Here is an 8,722-nt window from a genome sequence, read left to right on the forward strand (position 1 = left end):
TGCCATTTGCATCAACATGAATGGACCTAGAGATTATCATACTAAGAGAAGTCAGACAAAGACATATATCATATAATATCATTTATATGTGAACTCTAAAAAAATGATACAAATGAACTATTTAAAAAAATAGAAACAGACTCACAGACTTTGAAAACAAATTTATGGTTACCAAAGGGGAAAGGCTGGAGGGAGGGATAAATTAGGAGTTTAGAATTAACATATACATACCACTATACGTTGGAGGAGGAAATGGCAACCCACTCTAGTCTTCTTGCCTGGAGAATCCCATGGACAGAGGAACCTGGGGGACTACAGTCCATGGGGTGGCCAAGAGTCAGACACGACTGGGCCACTGAACCACCATCACCACCACCACCACCACCGTACAGAAAATAATCCACAAGAATCTTGGCTTCCCTGATAGCTCAGCAGGTGAAGAATGCTCCTGCAATGGAGGAGACATAGGATATGTGGATTTGATCCCTGGGTCGGGAAGATCCCCAGAGAAGGAAATAGCAGCCCACTCCAGTATTCTTGCCTGGGAAATCCCATGGACAGAGGAGCCTGGTGGGCTCCAGTCAATGGGGTCAAAAAGAGTCAGACACAACTGAGTCACTGAGCACAAACAAGGACCTCCTGTATGTCATAGGGAACTCTACTCAATATTCTGTAAAAATCTACATGGGAAAATAATCTGAAAAAGAATGGATATATGCATATGTATAACTGAGTCACTTTGCTGTATATATGAAACTAATTCAACCCTGTAAATCAACTACACTCCAATATAAAATAAAAATTAAATTAAAAAAAAGGGGGAAAATAAATCATGGACCTTTTCCCTCCTTCTTCAATATTCAGGGCTGGGTTGGAGAATAGGGGAGAAGCATAGTAATGGCAATGTTAACCTGGAAAGGATTGGGTCATAGAGGGGATGGTGACTTTTTCAATCCTCATCCCCACCCTGGAGACACACACACATCTTTGGAGGTAAAACCTTTGCTAGATATTGAATAACTATAAGCCTTATCAACTGGGGGGAACTGGAGGCGGGGGGGGTGGTTGGAGGACATTCTATGGGTGTAAGGCTTTGGGACATTGTTTTGGAGGAAAGGAATGGCCAGGCCTTTTCTGTGCTCTCTCTCGATGGAGCTGGGGATCTTTCTGTATGAAAGCACATTTTAATGTAGGGAGTAAAGAGCTCAAGATAGAGCTCAGAATTTTCATTCATTTACTCACTTGTTCATCCATTCATTCAATTAATTCAATGGTTCTCAATCGGGGTGATTTTGCCCTCTGGTGAACATTTGTCATTACCTAGAGACATTTTGGGGTGTCTCCCCCAATTGGTGGGGGAGTTTTACTGGCACTCAGTGGGGAGAGGCCAGGGATGCTACTAAACATCCCAAAATACACAAGATAATCCCCACAACAAAGAATTTTCTGTCAGTGCTGTGGTGGTGGAGAAATCCTGATCTAGTTAGTACTTACTGAACGCCTATTGTGTGCCTACTAGGAAATACTGCAGGGAGACAGTCAAATTTACTACCAGGAAGGGGAGACACACAATAAATTTATCAGGTGATGATAAGCATTTTCCGGAAAATGTGGGGGCTGCAGTACAGAGAAGGGACCTTGACTTTACAATTGCAAAGAGCTGGGGGAATGGAACTGCTAGGGCAAAGGCCCTAAAGACTGTGGGGAATTTGGTTTTATTTATTCTGAGCTTCCCCGGTGACTCAGATGGTAAAGAATCCACCTGCAGTGTAGGAGGCCCTGGTTCAATTCCTGGGTTAGGAAGATCCCCCACTCCAGTATTCTTGCTTGGAGAATCCCCATGGACAGAGGAGCCTGGCAGGTACAGTCCATGGGGTCACAAAGAGTCAAACATGACTGAGCGACTAAGCACAGCACATTCTGAAAATACTACTGAAGTGCCTCCTGTGTGTTAGGCACTGTCCCAGGTGCACAGTATAGATCAGAGGCCAATAAAGACACAAATTCCTGCCCTCATCAACAGTGCTGGTTCTGGTGCCTAAGGAGACTTTATAATAAAACGAAAAGTGCCTCCTCTGGGCACTGAGAAGGTGACACTGAATGAATATTGGAAGTGAGAGAGTGAGCTTTCCAGAAAGCGAGGACCACCAGTGCAACACCAGTGCATCCTGCGTTGGGATGGAGCCTGTGGAAGGAGTGGGAAGTTGTTGAGTGAGCAGCCAGAAAGGGGCTTTGGTCTGAATGTTTGTCATCCCCCACAATCCGTATGTTAAATCCTAACCTCCAAAGAGGAGGTGATAAATCAGAAGGGCTCTCACGGGATTGAAGTGAAGCCAAATGAAAGTCACTCAGTCATGTCCAGCTCTTTGCGACTCCATGGACTGTAGCCTGCCAAGCTCCTCTGTCCATGGGATTTCTCAGGAAAGAATACCAGAGTGAGTTACCATTTCCTTCTTCAGGGGATCTTCCCAACCCAGAGATTAAACCCAAGTCTCCCGCATTGCAGGCAGATTCTTACTGTCTGAGCCACCAGAGAAGCCCCTCGTGGGATTAGTGCCCTTATAAAGGAGGCTCCAGAGAGATTGCTTTCATTTTTTTCTGCTGCTCAGCATGTGGGAATCTTAATTCCCTGACCAGGGATTGAACCTGTGCCCCCTGCAGTGGCAGCTCCAAGTCTTAACCACTAGACCCCAATTCATGTTGTTTATAAGCCCTCACTCTGTAGTATTTGCTTACTGCAGCCTTAACAGACTAAGACAGGCCATGTAGGTCACTGTAGGGACACGAGCAGATAGGGTAGGGGGAACCAGGGAAAGAGAACCAGACATGGCTTTCTTGACTTAAAAGAAGCTTCCCTTTTTCCTTGGCTGTACTACATGGCTTGCGGAATCCTAATTCACAGACCAGAGACCAAACCCAGGTCACTGGCAGTGGAAACTTGTAGTCCTAACCACTGGGCCACAAGGGAATCCCCAAGAAGCCATCTTTGACCTAAGCCATTTTGTGATCTAAGCCTGGCCACAAAGCCTGCCCTTGAACAAGTCTCAGTAATTAGTGATCTTAAGGGAAGGGAGGGAATACAGAAACAAAGGAAAAACAGTCAAGAAACAATAGTTATCAGTGACAAAACAATCCCAGTTCCTTCTCAAGGGATAGACATAACAATCTGATTATGTCTTTGAGTTCGGCAGGAACTAAGGCCCCCACCCTGGTGGGGAATGGAATGAGAATGTTGACCAACATGACTTTAATCAACCAAAGCTTAGTAGTAGTAGTGTGTGCTCAGCTGTGTCTGACTCTTTGTGACCCCATGGACTGTTGCCCACCAGGGTCCTCTGTCCATGGGATTTCCCAGGCAAGAATGCAGGAGTGGGTTGCCATTTCCTTCCTGGACTTTGTCAACTGTGGCCCCAATTCTATGCTGAATCCTCCTCACCTAGAACCCCTTTATGAATATGCATTGACCTTAGCTTAAAACTTCCCCAAGTTTGCTGTTCAGGGAGACACTATCTTGGGAAAGATCTCTGGTAAGTAAGATTCTCCTTACTTGCTGCAAAATGATAACGCTTTCCTCTCCCCATCTTTGATTTTGTTGTATCTTTCCACTGATACCCACCAAAAGGCAAATCCAGTTTCCAGGATTAAAGGCAATGTCTGACCAGTGAGAGCTGCCCAGGAGAAGCCTGTAAGAAAGAATAACAAGAAGGGTTGTGGGCAGTCTAGACTGGCAGTAATTAGTTCACAGGAAGCCGCGTGGACAGACGGGAGAAGTGGGTGGCAAAGTTCCACAAGGAGCAAGCAAGCCTCTACCCTATAGACTGATCTACAGGGGTAGGCAAGAAAATGAACAGCTCCCCCTGAGGGTCCTGCAAGGGAACGGGTGGGGTGGGCGGCACGGGGGAGAGCAGGTTTCAGGCCAAAAAAGGAGAAAGGAAGGTGAAGAGAAGAGGCTGAAAACCCAGCAGTGTGCTGATGAGGACTGTGGGCTCGTGACTGCACCGTGGCAGGGTGGTCGCGGAAGCAGGGACCCTGGGTCAGATTAGGAGCTGTGCGGGGCGGGGCGGGGGAGGGGGCTTGTGGGAAACGGTGCAGGGGATGGAGCATGAACGCCGTGGGAAGCTCGGGTTTGTGGTGGTTAGGGATCTAAGAGTTCGGCAGTTACACCTATTCTCATCCACACCTTTAATAAATGTTTACTACTACTTCTACTATTTCTCCAGGCAGCCAGAGGAAAGAGCTTCTGAATTCCTCCGGGGCAGCTTTCCCAGTTCACCCCGGAGGGAAACAGGCTGGGGCGGGTCTCGGATTCCAGCCCGGCGGCTGGAGCCACTGTGCAACCCCACGGCTGCCCTCGGGCAGCTCCAACCGATCCCTTATCAGCCAGGAGCTCCCGAACCCGGCGCGGATCAAATGCTGCTTTCTGAGCCGTAAGGAGCTGGGCGTGTCTTCCGTGCTTTGCAAAATCAGGGGGTGCGGCGGGGGGGGGCGGGAGAGCCTGGGCGAATCTTCTGGTCCTGGTAGGAAGCAGGCAGAGCACGGGACTCGCCTTAGAGCTGGGCTGCAGCGGGGCGGGGGCCGAAGCCGCCGGATGCGCCGAGCAGAGAACCGGGGAGCGGAGACCGAGGGGGAAGGCGGGGCGGCCGGGCGGCGGAGACCGAATCGCAGGGGCCTCCCCTTTCCCGCCTGGGAGAGGCCTCCACAGACACCCCCAAGCTCCCCCGCCGCTGCAGCCCCACTCCCGGCCCATGTTGACCCTTAGAGGCCCCAGGGGCCGAGGCGCCCCCTAACCCAGGAGCTGGCCCATGCCTCTCTACCCTGAAGGAGGCAGTCCCCAACCTGGCTGTTAGCCATGTGCTGGGTGGCCTTGGACAGGTTGCCTCCAGGCTCTGGGTCTAAATTTTCACGTAAAAAGAGGACGCTGAACTCAAATTCTCCAAGAATTTCTCTCAGCTCCAAGGAGTTGAACTGGACTCAGCTCCTCCGGGTTGGAGCGGTTCCTGCAATGACATCCCTTCTGATTTGGAACTCTTCACCACCTCCCCCGCCCCCAAGCCATCAGGTTATCTCAGATGCTATTTATCCATTTTGTATTCTTGGGGGCGGAACTGTTGCTGTGTGTGCAGCTGTGCTTCCCAGCAGAGGTCTGCACACTTTTTCTAAGAAGGGCCAGATGATAAAAAGTTTAGGCTTTTTAGGCCGAGTTCTCTGTCACAACTATTCAACTCTGCCCTTGGCAGCAAACACAGCCATGGAGGATGGTGAACTAATGAGCGGCACTGTGTTCCCATAAGACTTTGTTCATGGCAGCTGATTTCAATTTCTTTTAATTCTCGGGCATCAAGACAATATTGCTGTTTTTAGATATATCGTTTCTTTCACTTAAAAACGCAGAAAGCATTCCTAGCCTAGCAGGCTGCGCTAAATCAGTTTGTAACCCCTGGTTTACAGCCCGGGCTTTGTAATGTGGGCTTTGGGACTGATTCCTTCACTTTTCTGGAGCTGTTTTCCCATCTACAAATCCCTGACAAACATTAGCTGGCTGTGGATGAAGCCAGACCACAAATGAAGCTACCACATAATTGATGTCATTCTCCGTGTTGCAGCTGGTACGTGTCCGCAGCAGAAGATGGTGGCTTAGAAGTCAGGATGGTGTCTTGTGGGGTCCCACACTCCCCCCATTTCCTGAGTGCTTATTATGTGACAGGAACTGTGTTAGTGGTGTGCGTGCTAAGTTGTTTCAGTAGTGTCCGGCTTTTTGCAACCCTATGAACTATAGTCAGCCAGGCTCCTCTGTCCATGGGATTTCCCAGGCAAGAATACTGGAGTGGGTTGCCATTTGCTCCTCCAGGTGATCTTCCCAACCCAGGGATCGAACCCCCGTCTCATGTCTTCTGCACTGGAAGGCTGGTTCTTTACCATTAGCATTACCTGCTAAGCCTACTGGGTTAGCTGCTCACATGCAAATCTCATTCAATCATCTCAGGCTTAGAGATAGAAATTGTAGGTAGATAGGGTAAGGGATCCCAGAGAAGGAGAACCAGGCATGGCTTTCTTGACAGAAGAGAACCATTTTTTGGCCTAAGTCATTTTGTGATCTAAGCCTGGGGCATAAATCTTGCCCTTGAAAGGGTCTCAGTAATTAATGATCTTAAGAAGGGACGTGGCATCACTGACTCGATGGACATGAGTTTGAGTAAGCTCCAGGAGTTGGTGATGGACAGGGAAGCCTGGCTTGCTACAGTCCATGGGGTCGCCAAGAGTCAGACACGGCTGAGCAACTGAATTGAACTGAACTGAAGAAGGGATGTGAGGGAATGAAGGAACAAAGGAAAAGCAGTCAAGAAACAATAGTTCAGTGATAAAACAGTCCTAGGTCCTCCTTAAGGGATATACATAACAATCTGATTGTCTTTGAGTTCTGCAGGAGCCGAGGCCCCCACCCAGGTGGAGGAGGGAATGATGATGTAGACACTCCTGCCTTCAATCAACTAAAACCTGGACCCTTCATGAATATGAATGTACCCTTAGCTTAAACATCTACTTCTGCTTCATTGACTTCACTAAAGCCTTTAACTTTGTGCATCAAAACAAACTGTGGAAAATTCTTCGAGAGGTGGGAATATCAGACCACCTTATCTGCCTCCTGAGAAATCTGTATGCAAGTGAAGAAGCAACAGTCAGAACAGGACATGGAAAAACGGACTGGTTCCAAATTGGGAAAGGAGTATGTCAAGGCTGTGTATTTTCACCCTGCTTATTTAACGTATATGCAGAGTAAATCATGAGAAATGCCAGGCTGGATAAAGCACAAGCTGGAATCAAGATTGCTGAGAGAAATATCAATATCCTTAGATATGCAGATGACATCACCCTTATGTCAGCAAATGAAGAGGAACTAAAGGGCCTCTTGATGAAAATGAAAGAGGAGAGTGAAAAACCTGGCTTAAAGCTCAACATTCAAAAAGCTAAGATCATGGCATCCGGTCCCATCACTTCATGGCAAATAGATGGGGAAACAATGGAAACAGTGACAAGCTTTATTTTCTTGGGCTCCAGAATCAGTGCAGATGGTGACTGCAGCCATGAAATTAAAAGACGCTTGCTCCTTGAAAGAAAAGCTATGACCAACCTAGATAGCATATTAAAAAGCAGAGACATTACTTTGCTGACAAAGGTCCATCTAGTCAAGGTTATGGTTTTTCCAGTAGTCATGTATGGATGTGAGAGTTGGACTATAAAGAAAGCTGAGCACCGAAGAATTGATGCTTTTTAAACTGTGGTGTTGGAGAAGACTCTTGAGAGTCCCTTGGACTGCAAGGAGATCCAACCAGTCCATCCTAAAGGAAATCAGTCCTGAATATTCATTGGAAGGACTGAAGTTGAAGCTGAAGCTCTAACACTTTGGCCACCTGATGGAAAGAGCTGACTCATTGGAAAAGATCCTGATGCTGGGAAAGATTGAAGGCAGGAGGAGAAGGGGAAGACAGAGGATGAGATGGTTGGATGGCATCACTGACTCAATGAACATGAGTTTGAACAAGCTCTGGGAGTTGGTGATGGACAGGGAAGCCTGACATGCTGCAATCCATGGGGTTGCAAAGAGTCGGACATGACTGAGTGACTGAACTGAACTGAACTTAGCTTAAAACTTACCCAGTTTTGCTGTTGGGAGACACTGCTTTGGGAAAAATCCCCAGTGTTCTCATTGTTATCATCTGCTTGTTCAGTGGTGTCTGACTCTGAGACTCCATGGACTGTAGCCTGCCAGGCTCCTTTGTCCATGGGATTTCTCAGGAAAGAATACTGGAGTGGGTTGCTATTTCCTCCTACAGGGGGTCTTCCTGACCCAGGGATCGAACCTGTGTCTCCTGCATTGGCAAGCAGATTCTTTACCACTGAACCACTTGGGAAGCTCCTATGTTCCAGTATTAATCCTTCCTTCTCCCTTTTTGGGGCTTGGTTGTGTCTTTTGGCTCAGCATCCACCAAGAGGTGAACCCAGTTTGGGGTTAACAAGATGACATAGTCCTACTTTACAGGTGAGGAGGCCGAGGCTCAGAGCCCAGATTTGAACTGGATGTTAGGTCAGAACCCCTTTCCTTGTTTCTTTGTTCTTCCGTTTGATAAAACTTAGGGTTGCTTAGCTTAGCAATGTGATCTCAAACAGAACACTGTTTTTCTAGATATTTATAATCTCTCTGGTCAAAGGACCAGTATTAATTCCCATTATGTGCATCGGTCATTTTGCTCCCATTGTTTCAGAAGAGAAAACTGAGGCTTGAAGAGGCTGAGGACTGAAATCTGGGCCTGGCTGACCCAACTGAGCCCTTTTGACTGAGAACAGTTTCCATGTAACTGGTTACATAGGCTCCAAACCTAAGCCCCTTCTAGGTTTCCTCCTGTCCCTTCCCCCATGTCCGTGTTGGCAAGTTGTTTTGATTCATCCTCAAAAATATATCCTGAACCTATCATTTGAGGGAGGGAGAAGAGCTGCTTTAGGGCTACTGTGATCTTTTGAAAATGCAGAGCAAAACATTGGGAGCTTTCCTAGTTGACTTGGAATAAGATCCCAAACCTTACCTAGCCCACAGGACAATGTGCCATCTAGCCCGGCTCTAGCCATCTCCTGTCTCCCACTCATGGCCACATTCCCTTGGTCTCAGCCTCAGTGGCTTCCTACTTTCCAATGTAATAAGAGACTGAAAGAGAAAACAGACACAGTA

General features: G+C 47.7%; 1 long non-coding RNA gene across 1 annotated transcript; it reads left to right on the top strand.

The window, feature by feature from the left end:
* Positions 1 to 4,287: 4,287 nt before the first annotated feature.
* On the top strand, positions 4,288 to 7,949 carry LOC133062626 (uncharacterized). The gene is made up of 2 exons (XR_009694221.1): positions 4,288 to 4,427; positions 6,425 to 7,949. It is a non-coding gene; the product is annotated as an uncharacterized LOC133062626 (long non-coding RNA).
* Positions 7,950 to 8,722: the final 773 nt, after the last annotated feature.

Source organism: Dama dama, chromosome 9 (assembly GCF_033118175.1).
Source record: "Dama dama isolate Ldn47 chromosome 9, ASM3311817v1, whole genome shotgun sequence".
Lineage (NCBI taxonomy): Eukaryota > Metazoa > Chordata > Mammalia > Artiodactyla > Cervidae > Dama > Dama dama.